Genomic DNA, 21,721 nt, shown 5'->3' on the forward strand with positions numbered 1-21,721 from the left:
AAAAATCTCGTCTGAGGAATCTTAAAATATAGATTTGTATCTTGAAAGGAGTCAATTGACTCAAGCCTTTATAGTATAAGTTGTTATATAGGATCTTGGATCTAATGCTTCATCTCAATTTATGTGATCCTATCTGTCGACTTGTGACGTAAATATATGGATTTTACACATATATATCGACTCTCAAATATATGGGTTTTACACATATATATCGACTCATCTTATCTTTCAAAGCATAAGTGTTCTTGAATTTTTCGAAAAATAATACTCTTGATAGGTTTAATATTGAGGAGATTTAAACATTCTTAGTTTATTGCGGAAATAGTGACCTTACTAACAAATGGATATTAAGATATTTAGTCAGAATTATTCAATGTGAAGGAGGTTTATTTATCAAATAGATACTATTAATGTTGATATGTATACATATTTTGTCCTACAAGTATCTTAAATGGGAAGCGTGGCATGTATATTTATGTTGGACAAATGGAAATATTTGTATATAAAAACTGTGGAAAGAATATATATATTGGAAAAGATAATATATATTGGGAAAAATAGATATTATTACTGAAAAAAAGAGGACCAGGAGGGGAAATTATATATTTGCTCCCTTCTTAGATTGTTTAAATAAAATGAATAAATTAGAAGATATCATGCTCCATTATATTAAAAAATTAAATTGAAAATTAGATATTTAAATTCTGGTGTCGTTCTCTATTATGCATAAGTATTTAACTATTGATAATAAAAGTCCTTTAGCAGGAGTATTATCCTGCATATATTCTAGGGGGAGCGATAGAATGATAGTTGACTTATCCTATAGTTCCTGTTCTATGAGCATCTAGCTTCTATGTAATTAGAACATTTAGGATTTACTCTTCTATATCTAATCTAACAGCTTACCTATATATGTGTATATGAATATTTACAACCATATATAGTCCATAAGAAGAACATCCATATATAGTACATCTTGCCTATATATGTATATATGAATATGTACATCCATATGAAGTACATCCATATATAGTTCATCAATGATGTTGGGAGGAAATATATGAACTATCCTAGCATCTTATTCTAGATAATGAGGGGACAGTGTGGAGGGCCAATGTGGTTAGAGAGGTTAAAAATAGAACGAATCCCAAAAAAGAGATTAAGGGGAATCTAGTTGTACTTATATTAGAAGAGAGACTTCTTCCTTATGAAAGTCATAATGTGGCTATATTGATGTTAAAGGAGGATTAGCTTCCATATAGGAGTCATAATGTTACCCTGGTCTAATAGGAGGAGAGCAGAGAGAAGAGAGGTATCTTCCTATATAGAGTCTCGTCTGACTACTAATTTAATTAAAGTTTCCAGTTGGATTCTATCTCTGCTGTTGTACATAAAAGAGTATGGTGGAGTGTATAAGGATATACCTTAGATTAAATTATTGGTCAGGTATGACCTCACTCAGATTTGTCATTGTTAATTTGTGAAATAGAGAGCCCAAATGTACCTCCCTGAAAACTAGTAGGGTAAAACATGTAAACTGGGGCGATTTGAATATGCGCCTCTTATATGTAGAAGATTTGTATCTTCATATTTGGAAGATGGGTGAGGTAATTATATTTTCCAATATATATATTTTTTCCACCGTTTTTATATATATATATAAATATTTCCATTTGTCCAACATAAATATACATGTCACGCTTCCCCTTTAAGATACTTGTAGGACACAATATGTATACATATCAACATTAATATTATCTATTTGATAAATAAACCTCCTTCACATTGAATAATTCTGAATAAATATCATAATATCCATTTGTTAGTAAGGTCACTATTTCCGCAATAAACTAAGAATGTTTAAATCTCCTCAATATTAAACCTATCATGAGTATTATTTTTCAAAAAAATCAAGAACACTTATGCTTTGAAAGATAAGATGAGTCAATATATATGTGTAAAACCCATATATTTAAGAGTCGATATATATGTGTAAAATCCATACATATTTACATCACAAGTCGACAGATAGGATCACGCGTTTGATATAATTCACTTTGAACATTTAAGATCCTTCACATAAATTGAGATGAAGGATCAAATCCAAGATCCTATATAACAACTTATACTATAAAGGTTTGAGTAAATCGACAAGATTTTTGACAGCATATAAAGGTAGTATTTAACCCCTTAATGACCACAGCACTTTTCCATTTTCTGTCCGTTTGGGACCAAGGCTATTTTTACATTTTTGTGGTGTTTGTGTTTAGCTGTAATTTTCCTCTTACTCATTTACTGTACCCACACATATTATATACCGTTTTTCTTGCCATTAAATGGACTTTCAAAATATACCATTATTTTCATCATATCTTATAATTTACTATAAAAAATATTATAAAATATGAGGAAAAAATGGAAAAAAACACACTTTTTCTAACTTTGACCCCCAAAATCTGTTACACATCTACAACCACCAAAAAACACCCATGCTAAATAGTTTCTAAATTTTGTCCTGAGTTTAGAAATACCCAATGTTTACATGTTCTTTACTTTTTTTGCAAGTTATAGGGCTATAAGTACAAGTAGCACTTTGCCATTTCCAAACCACTTTTTTTCAAAATTAGCGCTAGTTACATTGGGACACTAATATCTTTCAGGAATCTCTGAATATCCATTGACATGTATATATTTTTTTTTAGAAGACATCCCAAAGTATTGATCTAGGCCCATTTTGGTATATTTCATGGCACCATTTCACCGCCGAATGCGATCAAATAAAAAAATTATTTTACTTTTTCACAAATTTTTTCACAAACTTTAGGTTTCTCACTGAAATTATTTACAAACAACTCATGAAATTATGGAATAAATGGTTGTAAATGCTTCTCTGGGATCCCCTTTGTTCATAAATAGCAGACATATATGGCTTTGGCTTTGCTTTTTGGTAATTAGAAGGCTGCTAAATGCCACTGCGCACCAACCGTGTATTATGCCCAGCAGTGAATGGGTTAATTAGGGAGCATGTAGGGAGCTTCTAGGGTTAATTTTAGCTCTAGTGTAGTGTAGTAGACAACCCCAAGTATTGATCTAGGCCCATTTTGGTATATTTCATGCCACCATTTCACCGCCAAAAGCAATCAAATAAAAAAAAATTGTTCACTTTTTCAAACTTTAGGTTTTTCACTAAAATTATTTACAAACAGCTTGTGCAATTATGGCACAAATGGTTTTAAATGCTTCTCTGGGATCCCCTTTGTTCATAAATAGCAGACATATATGGCTTTGGCGTTGCTTTTTGGTAATTATAAGGCCGCTAAATGCTGCTGCGCATCACATGTGTATTATGGCCAGCAGTGAAGGGGTTAATTAGGTAGTTTGTAGGGAGCTTGCAGGGTTAATTTTAGCTTTAGTGTAGAGATCAGACTCCCACCTGACACATCCCACCCCCTGATCCCTCCCAAACAGCACTCTTCCCTCCCCCACCCCACAATTGTCCCCGCCATCTTAAGTACTGGCAGAAAGTCTGCCAGTACTAAAATAAAAGGTATAAAAAAAAAAAAAAAAAATTTTTTTAAGCATATTTACATATGCTGCTATGTAGGGTCCCCCCTTAGCCCCCAACCTCCCTGATCCCCCCAAAATAGCTCCCTAACCTTCCCCCTCTGCCTTATTGGGGCCATCTTGGGTACTGGCAGCTGTCTGCCAGTACCCAGTTTGCAAATAAAAATGTTTTATTTTTTATGTTTTACTTTTTGTTTCTGTAGTGTAGCTTCCCCCCCACAGTCCAATACCCCACCAGCCAAACCGATCACCAAAAAAACCATATTAACCCCTTTGATCCCCACTTCTAACATAAACATTTTCTGTAGGTAGTGGTTCCCACCCGCTCCCTCCCCGTGCACGCGCCCGCCCGGCCTCCCCGTGCACGCGCGCGCGTCCGTGCGCGTCCCCCCGGTCGTCCCCGCCCCCGATCCCGCCCCCCTCCGCATCACAAAGGCCATCGATGGCCGCCACCCACCTCCCATACCGGCTCCCACCCACCAACGAACGTAGCCGTTAATGTCCGGTGCAGAGAGGGCCACAGAGTGGCTCTCTCTGCACCGGATGGCTACAAATGGTTATTGCAGGATGCCTCGATATCGAGGCATCACTGCAATAACCGGAAAGCAGCTGGAAGCGAGCAGGATCGCTTCCAGCTGCTTTCCAAACCGAGGACGTGCAGGGTACGTCCTCAGGCGTTAACTGCCTTTTTTTTGAGGACGTACCCTGCACGTCCTCGGTCATTAAGGGGTTAAGGAACAGCTGTTAGATACCTTGCCGTATGAAAAGTAAACAGACCCAGGAACAATAGTTTACAAACTAGCGGATATGACGTAATAGCCAATTACAGCTGGATATCAATGGCAACAACAAAATTGCCGATATTGCAGAGATATTTAATTCGCTCGCCACCAAAATGTAAGAGGCCAAATGCGATCCTATCTTATAAGACTCATTTAAAGGTCTTTAATTTATAAATGTTTCTATAAATGTTTTACAAAATGTCCTAAAAGAAAAAGAGAAATATGAAGTTAATCAGTATATATGACTTCCGGTTGGCAACATCCGCCCAAACTATGCAAATCACCAGAGACTTAGTGTATATATAGCTACCAGCCACAGACAGCTATTAGTCTTGAAAAAGGCCCTTTATCAGGCCGAAACGTGTTGACTTCTGGCTGGTAAGCATATTTTTATATTGTTTTTAAAGACAATCTGCACTATCCACTTTTGAATTCCACAGGACACCCAGGACTTCTAGAGAGGAATTAAAAAGCCCTCTGGACCTCCGGATACATCACGAGGATTCTCACCACCAAGGAAACAAGTTTGATACATTTTTCACTTCTTTTTAACTTTTTATCACCACATTGATTTGACTTCTTGTTTATTTTTCACTTATTTTTCACTTTTTGTTTTTTGATTCAATTTTTAATTTTTGACAGTTTTTGGATTCGATTGTAAATTATTTTTTGGATTAGATTTTAACTTATTATCTACTTTGCCCATATTTGTGCTACAATTTGACACGTTTTGTTTTTTTTCTGCCAAAGTTTGCACAGGAGCCCAATTGCAACACATTTTTTTATTATGTTACTTACTGAATTAATCAACTGACATTATTTGTGCTTATCAATTTGTGACACACAAGACATTTCAGCAATTTTATTTATAGAGATTCCTTTATGCGACCACTGTTGACACATTTGAATTTGATCTTAGCATGTCATCTGACTTTTTATTGTCTATTATTGTTTTTAGATTTTAACCAGTTTTTTCCACTTGATGTAATACCATATTAAAGTTGTATTTTATCTGATACTGCTGCACGTTAATAATACTATTTAGGCACCCCACTCAATCAAATATAATAATGCATTAAACTATATTTAGCGGCATAGCGGGGCGTTACACTAGATGTTACATCACACCCTTAAAGGGACATTAAACCCAAACATTTTCTTTCATAAATCAGACAGAGAATACAATTTTAAACAAAATTCAAATTTACTTCTATTGTCTCATTTGCTTCATTCTTTCGAAATCTTTGTTAAAGAAATAGCAATGCACATGGGTGAGCCAATCATATAAGGCAAATATGTGCAACCACCAATCAGAAGCTACTGAGCCTATCTAGATATGCTTTTCAGGAAAGATTATCAAGAGAATGAAGCAAATTAGATAATAGAAGTAAATTAGAAAGTTGTAAAAAATGGTATAATGGTATAATGGTATAATGGTATAATGGTATTTGAATCATTAAAGAAAAAATGTGGGTTTAATGTCCCTTTAAGACACCCAGCCTTTCATTTAGGCGCTCTGCACACACTTCCCCACTCATCAATTATATATAAGTAAAGCTTTGTAAATTGTATTGGCATTCGATACTATGTAAAGTATAATTTATAATTTAGTGTGACTCTTGGCAGAGCCCTCTACCCGCTCGATCCCTATAAATGTTTTGTACTCTGCCTTTGTTTATAGCGCTGCAGAATCTGTTGGCGCTCTACAAATAACAATAATAATAATAACTGTACATTACACCTTGTATAGCTTAAGCGAATTCATGATATCTGTATTACATTTTTCTCTTGAGCACATAACAGTGTGATGTGTGAGTGCATACATCTGTTTAAGGAACAATACCCAGGTTTAGTGTAAAAATAGCACTTGTCCCATGCTTCATAGGGAGACCAAAAAGCAAATTCCGTATCATAGGTTTTGTTAAAATTGCTTCTTGTTTTTTATGACAGCATACCTAGGTAGGCTCATGAAAGTGCATAGATATTGAACAGTATATGGTAGTGGTGTTTGCAACAAGGTTTGTAAGAATGTTATGCACATAATGTTTAGGACATGAGCTTCAGTATTATGTAATTGAAAACAACTATGTTTTAAAGAAAAATACAAAAAGAAAAAGGTACATTTGGTAATAGAAGTAATTTTTTAAATATTTTTTATTTGAATTAATAAATCTGAATCAATAAAAATAATTTTGACTTCATGTCCCTTTAAAGGGGCATTATAGTAGAAAACCTACATGTGGCTCAGGAGCTGCAGAGCATTGCTGGTCCAGAGCAGACACTGTCAATGACCCAATTAACAGTGGTAGTTGCACAACCAAGCTGTGTGACTAGCTCTGCTAATTGGGTGACGGACAGTGACGGACAGTGTCTGGTTAAAGTGCCCGACAGCTTCTGAGCAGTACCCTAACTGTTTGTTGAATCTTTTCTTCGGGGATAAACACATACCATTGCAGGGAGGCTAGTGTTAAAATGCATACATTTCACAATTATTAATTTTTGCAACATTGCAATATCGTACACAGTCTGATTCGGCAGCACATTATGGAATTAGTGTTTTGCAAATATTATAGGGAGAACCATTTAAATCTTCACTGACAGACACTCAGCAAAGCTAATAGGTTTTCTTTTATGCAGCTTTAGGTTATTTATTTATTATGTGAACAACAATTCTATAAAAAGATCAGTGCGCCAACAATGTGAAAAGAGATCAGAAAATACTGATAATAATAGCAATTATAGACAGTACAATGTAATTCAAATAGATGACATGAATAGCATTACATATATAGCAGGAAAAGTCCCAAAAAAACTCCAAAATTCCCAGTTGACTTAGCTAGTACTGGTGTGGAGATAGTCCCCAATTCAAACAGGATGTCAATCGGATAGTGGGATCTCGGATACAAAATATGGTGGCCAGCAGCTTCTTCAAATCGTTTGTTGGTGTCCCAAAACGAAGAAATCTGCAGAAATATATGATGGAAAAGAAGGCGCCACCATAGTGCACAATCAGTGGAATAAACACGCCATATTGCGCAAGTATAACCATACTTACCAGCTCCCAGACACTTGAGAAGTGTTACAAACACCTTCTGGAACCTTTAGAGTTGTCCAGCTAACTCCCACTCTCGCAACAGTTGATTCACTCTTCCTGGATTACAAATTTATAACAGGCTGTATTTCTCACCAAACCACCGCAAAAGGGGAATGAGTGTTATATTTCTAACCCCTGGTGCTGTGTTTGGGGTAGCCCAGCTCCGTGGATTGGACTGCACAGAATAATGCGTGCTCGTAGCACACTGTGCAAAATATATATCGCAGGAATATATAAAAAAATATAAAATGAGTTCGTGGAAACAAAGTCTTAAAAAAGTTAAAATGACTTTATTTTACAACACAACGTTTCTCGGTCTTACGTGACCGTTTCATCAGGTGCATAATAACAATTAAATTTCCACTAACTTTTAACACCATGCTTCGGCGTCTACTGGTCCCCACAGCGCATGTGTGGAGGTGTGTCCGGATTTCAAGGTGTCTATTGGGCAATAACCAAAAGTGGGTGTGTAATGTGCAGACGAGCCTCTAATGCCTGCGGGGCTTCACTGACAGCGTAAATGCCGCGACTACAATGATTGTAGAAAATAGTAATAGTTATCATGAGACTCATTTAAACATAAAGAAGGTGCTTACAGGTGATATATAACCCGCAGAGGGGAAAAAATATTTCATCTCATTTGAGTATATAAATTCTTATTGACGCAAACCCATACATGGATTTTAACTCATAACGGCATAAAATAACAAATGTATGAAATACAACAAATACACAAACAATATCAGCATATAGACTCCTAGATGGATTGCCATATATGTCCCAATGTTGGTATGTATCTCAAAATAACATAAAAATGACTGGTTAACAATGGATAAACATTTAAAATTTTAAAATTAAAAAGTATTTTTAAACAAACACAAAAAAACACACATGTTACAACATACAACATATGCATACATATATATGGTGTTTTGTTTGTCTAATTGGTGACATATGACGACTCTAAAGGTTCCAGAAGGCGTTTGTGACACTTCTCAAGTGTCTGGGAGCTTGTAAGTATAGTGATACTTGCGCAATATGGCGTGTTTATTCCACTGATTGTGCACTATGGTGGTGCCCCAAATGCCCCCAAAATTAAGGGCCTTTTAGTTTTTTTATGAAAAGAAAAAAAAGAAGCTTTTTTCCCCATAAAAAAATACTGCACTAGGCAGTTTTTAGGCGTTAAAAGTGGCGGCTGTGGGGTGTTGGGAAAAAACGGCACTAAAAAGTCCCTTTACATTCTGGTCTATGGGAGCTGTGTGTTCCCTGTACATTTATATGTATATGCTTATATACATATATATATTTATATGTTTAAATACAGTCCAAGTTAAGGACAGCACTATCTTACACGATCCAGCTGCCAAGGTGCACTACAAACCAATAATGTGTATCCTTCCCAAAAACGTAGGCACTCACTGGTCTTTAGACATAATCCATTTATTGATCCATAGAAAAAAGTTACATTAACATGACGTTTCGCTACATCGTTGTACCTTTATCAAATGTAGCAAAAGATAGATATTAAAAACTTCCTAAATAACTTACCCCAATCCACCACCTAAATACCCCTAGTGTACACCACATGCCGCCAAATCTCCGTGAGTGAAGTCGGCGTCTGACGTCATCAAGGCGCGTTGGACTATGCGCCCTGTGAGATCGTAGAGCCGAAGTTGCCATAGCAACATGTAAACATAACACGGTTCATGCGGTAACGCTGGTGTGACTCTGTGCAGCTATGTCATCTCAAAGTTATATAGCGCTACATGTATATAATGTGAAGCACATCCACACATATTACATCAGAGTAATAAATACCCAAAAAATCTGTAATATTAGATCCAGCACCTACATGACAGCGCAGTATACCAGAGAGATGACAGGCTAAAAACTAAACTATATACATATGTGTGTCAATGCAACATTACTATCAATCCTAAAAACTGTAATAGACCTGTGTGTATTTTCACACCATTGCCATAGCATCAGTTAACAGTATCTAATTATATATATAGGTAATGCTGCTGGTTTACATTCATACCTAATTGTCATATGGTAGAAACATAGGAACAAATGTGAGGGCCATTATGAGCCATGTTAAAGTCCATATGAGCGCTTGCAGGTTGGATGTAATCACAGATATATTATTACACAGATGTGTGATATTTCAATAGAAAGGACTAAAGTCCAGAGAGGTGTTAAGGCCATATGGAGAGATGGTATTCAGTCTGTAGATCCACTTGGTTTCACATTGTAGTAGAAGATTTCCTCTGTCACCGCCTCTTGGCAGGGGGGGGTATGTGATCAATAAGCATTGTGCGTAAGCTAGAGACCGCATGTTTGTGCTGAAGGCAGTGCCTTGCTACTGGCTGATCAGATTCACCAGTGTTAATATGTGTATGATGGTATCATAACCTATGGAAGCGTGCTTTTGTGAGTGCAATGCTTCGGTGCAATGCAAACGTGAGGTCGCATTCTGAGTAATCAACTTGTAATCTGGCCCATAAAGTTTTATTGTTATAGCCCTCACACAGTTCCACATTTACCTATGTAACTGTTTAAATGTTTAAATGTTTAAATGAACTATACATCTAAATTAACTAGGACAACATGGAATAATCATGGGTCTACATCTGATATTTTGGAGCTTGGTTAGGAGTCTGAAAATCAGCACAATGTTATCAAAAATAAGCAAAACTATACATTGTTACAAAAATACTCCTAGATGGGCTATATAAATGGATCATCTACAAAACATTTATAGAAAGACACATCTAGTGTACAAAGTTCCTTTAATGAGGGGGTATCTGGGCACTTAAAATATGCTATAAAAATGGCCCAGCGACCATTGTAACCCCTTGTTTTAAAGCCCAGAAGCCTCTTTCAAAGATATCCCCTATAAGGTTTAATAGCCAGGGGCGCGATCCGATATACAGCGCAGGTTTCGGCGCAAGCGTGGAAACCTGCGGCACCCGTAGTTTCACCTCGCACAGCGAGCTATCACATATACGGCGCCAGCCGTTACTAAATTGCCGTAAGTCGGACAAACTAGCGATGTCCAGAAATCAGCGTAAGTACAAATTTCTGGAGTCGCCAGTGACTTACGGCACTTTAGAAACTGCCGCTGCATAAAAAAACTAACTAAAATTTTAAATCTCCCGTTACTGTCTAACACGCCACCCAAAAATAGTCCGACACATATACCCCTCTATCCGCAATCCCCCCTCTCACTCCTAACAATAAATGTATTAACTCCTAAACGGCCGCTCCCGGACCCCGCCGCCACCTATATTATATGTATTACCCCCTAATCTGACCCCCCTACACCGCCGCCACCTATATTATATGTATTACCCCCTAATCTGACCCCCCTACAACGCCGCCACCTATATTAAATGTATTAACCCCTAATCTAATCCCCCTACACCGCCGCCACCTATATTATATGTATTAACCCCTAATCTAATCCCCCTACACCACCGCCACCTATATTAAATTTATTAACCCCTAATCTGATCCCCCTACGCCGCCGCCACCTATATTAAATATATTAACCACTAAACCTAAGTCTAACCCTAACACCCGCTAACTTAATTATTATTTAAATAAATCTAAATAATATTAATATTATTAACTAAATAATTCCTATTTAAAACTAAATACTTCCCTATAAAATAAACACTAAAATAGCTACATTATAATTATTAATTACATTGTAGCTATTTTAGGGTTTATATTTATTTTACAGGTAACTTTGTATTTATTTTAACTAGGTACAATAGCTATTAAATAGTTAATAACTATTTAATAGCTACCTAGTTAAAATAATTACCAAATTACCTGTAAAATAAATCCTAACCTAAGTTACCATTACACTTAACACTACACTATCAATAAATTAATTAAATAAAATACAATTATCTAAACTAAAATACAATTAAATACACTAAACTATATTACAAAAAACAAACAAACAAACACTAAATTACAAAAAATAAAAGATTACAAGAATTTTAAGCTTATTACACCTAATCTAAGCCCCCTAATAAAATAAAAAGCCCCCCAAAATAATAAAATTTCCCTACCCTAAACTAAATTACAAAAGTAATCAGCTCTATTACCAGCCCTTAAAAGGGCCTTTTGTGGGGCATTGCCCCAAAGTAATCAGCTCTTTTACCTTAAAAAAAAACTAAGTCTAACCCCCAAGTGGTCCTTACCTGTCCTGAAGACCGGTGGAGAAGGTCCTGTTCCAGGCGGTGAAGTCTTCTTCCAAGCGGCGACATCTTCTTCTTCCAGGAACCAGCCGGCACAGAACGGAGGAGTTGAAGACCGATGACTGCGGAGCTGAAGACCGTCCACTCTGGAACTGAAGACTGGCGATGCTGGAACTGAAGATCGGCGACGCTGGAACTGAAGACCGGAGCCATGGAGCGTGGAGGATCCTCTTCATACAATCTCCGCCGTACACTGAATAGGAATTCAAGGTACGCAATTAAAAATGGTGTCCCTTGAATTCCTATTGGCTGATTTGAGCCTTCAAATTCAAATCAGCCAATCAGATGAGAGCTACTTTAATTCTATTGGCTGATTTGAATAGCCAATAGAATAAGAGCTACTGTAATTCTATTGGCTGATTAGAATAGCCAATAGCTTGTGCAATTCTGCCCCTGCTCGCATCTGTCCAATTGTGAGTGAGCAGGGGTTGTCAGTCATACCAATTGGATTGGATCAGGATGATTGAAATCCACCACACTTTAGGTGGTGATGAGGTAAAGTAGCAGCAGTTTTAAGACCACAGCTACTGAACTAGCGTTTCAGGCTCACTTTGAGCGAGCCAAAAATGCTGAGGCTCCAAAGCTGCTTTCACAGCTTAATAAATCGAACCCTATGTCTCAGATAGGACCTGAAATAATAAAAAAAATCCTATTGACTTCTATTATCAAATTTGCTTTGTTCTGTATGTATCCTTTGTTGAAGTGTAAAGCTAGGTAGGCTGAGAGGAGCTTAGGAGTTTCAATGCATTTGCAACTATGATTAACACTGCTATAAACACTGTTGCAAACACTGCTGCCAGATGGAAAAAGGTATGTGCACACTCCTGAGCCCACTTAGGATTACTCTTTAACAAAGGATACCAAGATAATTAAGCAAAATTAGTAAAAGAAGTACATTGTAAATGTCAAGCTCTATCCAATCAATTTAAACTTAAAGGGACACTGAACCCATTTTTTTTCTTTCCTGACTCAGATAGAGCTTGACATTTTAAGAAACTTTCTAATTTACTCCTATTATCAATTTTTCTTTGTTCTCTTGCTATCTTTATTTTAAAAGCAGGAATGTAAATCTTAGCAGCCAGCCCATTTTAGGTTCAGCACCATGGATAGCGCTTGCTTATTGGAGGATTACATTTAACCTCCAATAAGCAAGCATAACCCAGGTTATCAACCAAAATTGGGCCGGCTCCTAAGCATCACATTCCTGCTTTTTAAATAAAGATAGCAAGAGAACGAAGAAAAATTGATAATAGGAGTAAATTAGAAAGTTGCTTAAAATTGCACGCTCTATTTGAATCATGAAAGAAAAAAAATTGGGTTTAGTGTCCCTTTAATTTTGACTTAACTGTTCCGTTAACAACACAAGTTTACAGAAGGATCACCATCTGGTTGTTAATTCTGATTGTCATTATCTTTTGATTCCATGAATGTATGGGAAACCTCCTTGCAAAATCCAAAATGCAAAATCTTACACCTCTTTTAACAGCAATAATCTCCTAAAATATTAGTAAAATTGCCATAGTACAAAATATATGTATGTGAGATGATTTAATGGATAATCCCATTCACAATATCAAATAAATTCTGCTTCTAACACTAATCTAAACACACTAACAAATTTACTTCTCTTAATTTTCCACCAAAAGCTCAAAAGTGGGATACGCTGGTTGTATAATATGATTGTTGTATTTGATTTCCTATAATTAGTGATGGCATTATGCTATGATGTTATATCATGATGCTATCATATTAGATATAATCAGAACAAGTTTTTTAGCAATGCTTATTTATCAAAATATTGTCTTGTGCAATTATGTATCCATCCAGATAGATGACTATTAAAACAGGTGCATCATAAACCAAACAGGACTTTAACCTGCAACCCTTCTGATTCAATCCATGCAATTTTTCCCATTGTGTACACACTTATGGATGAGATTTAGAATCAAAGGGGTAGATTTATCTATGTGTGGGCAGACATGATCCGCTGTAGCAGATCATGTTCGCTGCACATCTATAAATGCCGACATCATATGCTGTTGGCATTTATCATTGCACAAGCATTTTCTGTGAAATGCTTGTGCAGTGCCACCCCCTGCTCTTTCAAGGCCAATCGGCCACTAGCAGGGGGTGTCAATCAACCTGATCAAATCCAGTCGTGCTGATTGCTAACCGCCACCTCAGAGGTGGCGGACAAAATAAGGAGCAGAAGTCTTATGACCGCTGCTTCTTAACTTACATTTCCGGAAAGCTGGAAAGTATGGGGGTAGATAGCTGTGGCCTCTGCTTGGTAACTCTACTCCGTAGAGTTTTAAAGCATTCTGCTATTTCAGTAAGCGTATTTGCAAGTGAACTGTCTAAGCAGATGATCTTCTCTGTTTTTCCCTAAACTAAGCACATCATTTTGTTTTAATCATATAAATGCTTTTGAGATCTGTTAATCCCTTAGTTAAAAAAAAGAAGAAAATTTACTTAAATTCCTACCTTATATTTAAAGGGACACTGAACCAGAGCATGCACATTTAAGCAACTTTCTAATTTACTCCTATTATCAATATTTCTTCGTTCTCTTGCTTTCTTTATTTGAAAAAGAAGGCATCTAAGCTATTTTTTTGGTTCAGAACCATGGAAAGCACTTGTTTATTGGTAGGTGAATTTATCCACCAATCAGCAAGAACAACACAGTGTGTTCACCAAAAATGGGCCGGCATCTAAACTTACATTCTTTCATTTCAAATAAAGATACCAAGAGAATGAAGAAAAATTGATAATAGGAGTAAATTAGAAAATTGCTTAAAATTGCATGCTCTATTTGAATCGTGAAAGAAAAAAATTGGGTTCAGTGTCCCCTTAAGTTTAACTTTTCAAGGGGCAGATAAAAAAATAAAACATATTTTATTATTGAATGATAATTCCATCAGTCAATAATAGTCCAAGTTCCTCCTTCTAGATAATATAAGTAGACTCTCTCTTAAAAGGACAGTCTAGGCCAAAATAAACTTTCATGATTCAGATAGAGCATGTAATTTTAAACAATTTTCCAATTTACTTTTATCACCAATTTTGCTTTGTTCTCTTGGTATTCTTAGTGAAAGCTTAACCTAGGAGGTTCATATGCTAATTTCTCAGACCTTGAAGGCCACCTCTTTTCAGAATGCATTTTAACAGTTTTTCACCACTAGAGGGTGTTAGTTCACATATTTCATATAGATAACACTGTGCTCGTGCACGTGAAGTTATCTGGGAGCAGACACTGACTGGCTAAACTGCAAGTCTGTCAAAAGAACTGAAATAAAGGGGCAGTTAGCAGGTGCTTAGATACAAGATAATCACAGAGGTTAAAAGTATATTAATATAACTGTCTTGGTTATGCGAAACTGGGGAATGGGTAATAAAGGGATTATCTATCTTTTAAAACAATAAAAATGCTTGTGTAGACTGTCCCTTTAAGTAATGTCAAGTTATCATACTGTTTGTAATCACAATAATATATGTGAAATTAAAATTTCTTTCCAACATATAGATTGGATTTTCCTAAGCAAATTGCTAAAACAGTTACAATGAAATTAAATAGAAAATGCTTCTGAGCATGCAGGTTAATATTTTCTATTGTAGCGCTAGAGCTCAGTTACGAATGACACTTCCTTTGAATTTGAAGATTTATATTTCCAGTTCCTCTGAATGAATATAAATTATTTGAAGGAATAATACAAATACTTTTCTAGCTTTAGCAACCTACCAAATTGGACAATACTTGATGCTATATATTTTGCTGTAGCATTGCCAAAATGTTCTGCTATAGGGATATGGTGTACTTCAATAATTCAAAACTCTTGAATATATTTAGATTAGGGCTTAAAGACTAAAATGTACTAAAATTCATCCAATTTCATTTCTTTATAAGCATTTGCTTTTCAACATGGGTTGATGTGATTGGACAATTAAATAAGGTGCCCTTTTCATATCCTTTTGGATTATTTTTTTATTTTCATTATTATTGCTTTTTATAATAGCATGTTACAAACATACAGACTGTTCAGTACAATATAATGAGAACATTAGGCTCCAACCAATGTTAAAGTGACAGCAGTGGCGTATTTAGGTTTTGTGCTGTCCTAGGCATTCACATTTTTGATGCCCCCCCAAAAAACGATTTGAAGGCCTTTCCCCCATAATATTTGTTTTGGTTCAGTGTGTAAAAATTGGTTCCCCCCCACTAACAATTTAAAAGAAAATGGGCTAGCAAAACACTTGCATACAGGTGGGTTAAATTTCATGCATCTCATACCATTTTCTCCCTGAGAGAAGGGAGAGAAAAGAAGGGGATGGGGAGAAAAGAAGGGGAGAAAAGGGAGGGAAAGGAAAGAAGGGAGGGAGAGAGAGAGAGAGAGAGAGAGAGAGAGAGAGAGAGAGAGAGAGAGAGAGAGAAGAGAAAAGTGGAGAAGGAGAGAAGAAAAAGGGGGAGGGAAAGAAAGGAGTGATAGAAGGGAGCAAGGGAAAGGCAGGGAGTTCAGGGAGAAAGGGGGAGGGAAAGAAAGGAGTAATAGAAGGGAGCAAGGGAGGGAGTTTAGGGAGGGAAAGAAGGGAGGGAGTTGAGGGAGGAAGAAAGGGAGAAAGGGAAAGAAGAGAGAGAAGAGGAAGGGAGGGAACGAAGAATACACTTTGAAAGAATCAGTGCCCTTTACATGCAACAACATACAGTTATTACCATCATTCAAGTAATGAAACTTTTTAAGTGTCCGTTTTTACTCCATGGGTTCATGAATGCAGAGAAAGCTTTGCTCACTGTACTGTGTGCTGGCTTTTAGAGAGAGGATAGGGCAGATGTGCTGCCCCTCACACATCTGCTGCCCTAGGCACTGGCCTTGTTGGCCTAGGCCATAATACGCCCCTGAGCGACAGTCTACTCCGGAATTTTTATTGTTTAAAAATATAGATAATCCCTTTATTACCCATTCCCCAGTTTTGCATGATCAACACTGTTATATTAATACACTTTCTACTTCTGTGATTACCTTGTATCTAAGCCTCTGCAGGCTGCCCCCTTATTTCAGTTCTTTTGACAGACTTGCATTTTAGCCAATCTGTGCTGACTCATAAATAACTCCAAAGGAGTGATCACAATGTCATATATAGGGCACGCATGAACTAGTGCTGTCTAGCTGTTAAACCCTGTCAGAATGCACTGAGATAAGAGGTGTCTTCAAGGGCTAAGAAATTAACATATGAGCCTACTTAGGTTTAGCTTTCAACAAAGAATACCAAAGGAACAAAGCAAATTTGATGATAAAAGTAAATGTGAAACTCGTTTATTGCATGTCCCATCTGAATCATGAATGTTTATTTTTGCCTAGACTGTCTCTTTAACAAAATTAAAAAGCGTAACATTTCATAATGATAGCAAACATTAATCACAGAATTACCAGAAACAGTTTTTTTTTACTAGTTCCTTAGTAGCGTTAGAGAAACCTTATAGGACCTTTACTTAGTAAAGAGTATTAGATCATATGGAAGTGCAGAGGGGAAGGAGAGAGTGAAAAAGAGAAAGGAGCATGAAAAAGAAAGGAAAAAGGAAGGGGGAACTTTCCCCACCACAGCTGTCACTCAAATTATGTTGTCAAATGATAAATGGTGTCCCAAAAATACACAGTATTACTTCATCCCTAGTCCACCATAAATATTTATTTAGTGTATTGTCTCCCAATTAAACTTAATATCATAGAATAAAGTCAGCTTGTTCTGTCAATAATAACTATACTTTTCTAGGGATATCATTTTTGTAATAAGGTCAAACCATTTCTGAGTAGTGGGTATTGCTGCATTGAGGATAAACTGTGTTAAACGAATATGCAATGTACATGGGAACATGGGCTGCAAGTCTGGGCGTAATAATTGGTGTAAATGAATTCCAGAAGGGTTTCAGTCACGAGCATCCCCACCATGCGGTAGATTTCCTATGCTGCGTAAGGCCGCTGCTCCTTAACTCATCCGCCACCTCTGAGGTGGCGGAATACAATTATCCCGATCGGATGCGATCGGGATGATTGACACACCCTGCTAGCGGCCGATTGGCTGCGAATATGCAGGGGGCAGCATTGCACAAGCATTTTACCAGAAATACTTGTGCAATGTTAAATGCTGACAGCATATGCTGTCGGCATTTAGCGATGTTGAGCGGTCATGATCCCCTACAGCAGATCATGTCTGTCCAACATTTAATAACTCTACCCCATATATTAAGCATAGCACTTGGCTCCGCATATCCCTTCCAACAGTGGCCAGAGGCACCTGGATATATGAATTTTTTTATTGTGACCAGGGTTAGGTACCATATTGATAGAATTTTAGAATTAAGGTAGACGACCTTTTGTTATTTAGGAAAATCTTTTGTGAGAACCTACCCTAAGCTGTGGTGCCATTGGTCCTTGTACTGAGGGAGGGTTCTTCTGTTAATACCTGTTATAAGTAAATAAAAATCAAAGGTGAACACTATTCAAGTGCATACACTTAAAAAAATAAACAGGCAAACAATAAAAAAGTGTATTTATTCAAATTTTAAGGATATATAGCTGGATCAAAACTGTAACAATAGTCCATGAAATAGCGAGTAAAAGGACATTTTCAGACTTGATAGTAGTCACATCCATACACCTACCAAGGTGAAAGAAAGTAAATAACAGAGTCTGTAAATATAACAGTATAATTTCTCAAATGGTCAGGTACTCACACTTTCAAGAGCAATGACTTAGCTCAAAGTAACAGGCTGGTAGGTATAACGCCCCTCGGCTCCCAAGGAAAGTCAGGAACTTCAGGGTCAAATTAAAACAATTTATTTATAAAAATAAGGACATAAATACAGACTGTGCTACAAGCTGTATGATCAGCTGCAAAACCGCTAGAAGCTCCGTCACAAACCTAGCAACGTTAAGTGATAACAAGGCAGCAATCTCAGCAGTAAGCCTAATCACCCCTAAGTGTATCGACACAAATGTCAGTAGTCCTCCAAATCATCTGAGTAACGTTTCACTGCAATCCATCAGCTTTTTAAAGTATGAATTTCAGCTCCATCTTCCCAGCCTTTTAAATGTTACAAACGATCCTCATTGGAACAACCAATAGTGGTCAAGTGATAGAACACATAACTGAGTAATCTATACATAATATAAACTGACTTAAAGGGACAGTATACACTCATTTTCATGTAACTGCATGTAATAGACACTACTATAAAGAATAAGATGCACAGATACTGATATAAAAATCCAGTAGAAAATGGTTTAAAAACATACTTAGAAGCTTTCAGTTTAACTTTGTTGAAAAGACAGTTGGAAAGCCCACTGCAAGGGGGGAAATAAGACACTCCCCCCTCCCCCTTCTTTTGCATATGAAAAGACCCTTTACACAAACAGGAGCAAGCTGGAGAAGGTAGTTGACGGTATTCAAATAAAACTTTTGGGCTTGGTTAGGAGTCTGAAAATCAGAGCAATGTTATTTAAAAATAAGCAAAACTATACATTTAAAAAAAAAAAAAAAAACTTTATGGGTTTTATAAATAGATCATCTACAAAACATTTATGCAAAGAAAAAATGAGTGTATAATGGCCCTTTAAGGATCCAAACAGGGAGTATAAAAAACATATACATACACTTATACATAAAAAGCTTTCAAAATATGTATATAAAACAGTTCTTAGCATATGTTATGTTATCCTATCGAACCACCAAAAATTACACAATTAAAAATGATGACTTGGAAATTGTTTTTCGTGGTTCTATTGGACACAAACCATAAACCTAAATGTCTATTTTCATAGGTAAGTGCGCTACGATTGCGTTATTTAGCATGTTTCATTCTCATTTAATTTTTCCAGAGAGTAATTATTCAGTTATTTCTTTTCATGATCACACACTTTCTTATTAAAAAATATTCGAAAATAATTCAGAAATAATTCCATTATTTCTAAATATCTACCAATTAAAGTATAAAAATATAAAATATAAAATGTCAGTATCTATATTTAGATATCTACTTACTAGTAAGTCCATTATACCTGTATAAAATGTTTTTGTCAAATTAGAATTCGAACCTTAAAATTATTAGCGAAAACGTTTTTGAAGGTTATTGCTAGTTCCATTATACCATCCTTTAATAATACAATTTCTTCACTATAAGTTATAGAACAAGAATGAGTTTGAAATATTTATTCAATCCACTTGGAATAAAGGTATTCATATTGAAAATCCATCTGGCCTCAGATTTTGCAAGTGTTGGCTATATCCCCCCTCTCCAATGTGCTTCAATTTTCTTAATTCCTATGAATTTAACAATTTCTTTAGGATCTTGATTATGCATTATCTTAAAGTGCTCTGATACAGTGTGTTGGTTAATATTTTATACACATGCCATTCTATAAATAGATTACATTCCTAGAGTGACGTTGATTGTTAAATCTTATCGGTCTTCCCATTTTTCTTCCTACTTGCCTCAAATTTTTTAATGGTCCGACTTTTATGGCAAAACCTCTATATCCCATACAGGAGCCACATTTAATAAATCCCTTGACATCTTTATTAAGCCAAGTTACGTACTTTTCTTTTATGAAACTTTGAGTCAGTTTATCTTTAATATTCGGTACTTTCTTAAACACTATTTCTCTTGTTAAGTGTATCCAGTCCACGGATCATCCATTACTTATGGAATATATTCTCCTTCCCAACAGGAAGTTGCAAGAGTCCACCCACAGCAAAGCTGCTATATAGCTCCTCCCCTAACTGCCATACTCAGTCATTCTCTTGCAAGCCTCAACATAGATAGGAGGTCGTGAGAGTCTGTGGTTTTTTATACTTAGTTTATTCTTCAATCAAAAGTTTGTTATTTTTAAATGGCACCGGAGTGTGCTGTTTATCTCAGGCAGTATTTGGAAGAAGAATCTGCCTGCGTTTTTTATGATCTTAGCAGACGTAACTAAGATCCATTTGCTGTTCTCACACATTCTGAGGAGTGAGGTACTTCAGAGGGGGAATGGCGTGCAGGTTTTCCTGCAGATAAGGTATGTGCAGTAAAATATTTTTCTAGGAATGGAATTGACTAAGAAAATACTGCTGATACCGAAGTAATGTAAGTAAAGCCTTAAATGCAGCGATAGCGACTGGTATCAGGCTTATTAATAGAGATACATACTCTTATAAAAATGTGTTTTAAAACGTTTGCTGGCATGTTTAATCGTTTTTTAACGTACATTGGTGATAACACTGTAATGTTGGTATAGCCTTAAATGCAGTAAAAATGACTGGTATCAGGCTTATTAATAGAGATACATACTCTTGTAAAAATGTGTTTTAAAACGTTTGTTGGCATGTTTAATCGTTTTTTAACATATGTTTGGTGATAAAACTTATTGGGGCCTAAGTTTTTTCCACATGGCTGGCTTAAATTTTGCATAGAAACAGTTAACTGAAGCTTCCCACTGTTGTAATATGAGTGGGAAGGGCCTAATTTAGCGCTTTTTTGCGCAGTTAAAATTACAAAATGAATCATCCAGATTCCCTCAGCAGTCCCATGAATACTACAGGACATTTCTAAACGGCTAAAAAGACTTCCAAAATCGTTTATAGGGAAGGTAATCCACAGCTCTGCTGTGGCAGTTTGTTGTGTCTGTTTTTAAAAACGTCTATGTTGTTTTTTTTATCTGTTTTTTGCATTAAGGGGTTAATCATCCATTTGCAAGTGGGTGCAATGCTCTGTTACCTTATTACATGTACTGTAAAAATTTCGTTTGTTTTACTGCCTTTTTTCACTGTTTTTCAAATTTTGACAAAATTTGTTTCTCTTAAAGGCACAGTAACGTTTTATATATTTGCTTGTTAACTTGATTTAAAGTGTTTTCCAAGCTTACTAGTCTCATTATTAGTCTGTTCTAACATGTCTGACATAGAGGAAGCTCTGTGTTCATTATGTTTTAAAGCCATGGTGGAACCCCATCTTAGAATGTGTACCATATGTACTG

Source organism: Bombina bombina, chromosome 5, assembly GCF_027579735.1.
Source record: "Bombina bombina isolate aBomBom1 chromosome 5, aBomBom1.pri, whole genome shotgun sequence".
In the NCBI taxonomy this organism is placed as follows: Eukaryota; Metazoa; Chordata; class Amphibia; order Anura; family Bombinatoridae; genus Bombina; species Bombina bombina.